Below are 258 nucleotides of genomic sequence, written 5' to 3'. Positions count from 1 at the left end.
GTCTCTCTGGCATCCCTGCGCTCTGGGTTGCTCCTCCCCTCTTAGGGCCAGAGGAGAAACCACGGTCCCACCCAGACACAGAGGGTGCTTCCCTGCTGAAAACACATGCTTTGTCCCCATTTTTCATTCCATTTATTTTACTTCTGGGCACTCCCCATCCCACATGGCAGCAAGCCTCAGGTCCCTGTTCCTGCAGGAGGCAGGAGGCTCTCTCCTCTCCACAGGCCCCCCCACGCCAGCCTCCCCTAACCCGGGCCC

The sequence above is a fragment of the Egretta garzetta genome, unplaced genomic scaffold (assembly GCF_000687185.1).
Source record: "Egretta garzetta isolate BGI_Z169 unplaced genomic scaffold, ASM68718v1 scaffold370, whole genome shotgun sequence".
Classification (NCBI taxonomy): Eukaryota; Metazoa; Chordata; class Aves; order Pelecaniformes; family Ardeidae; genus Egretta; species Egretta garzetta.
Note: the sequence above shows the minus strand (reverse complement) of the source record.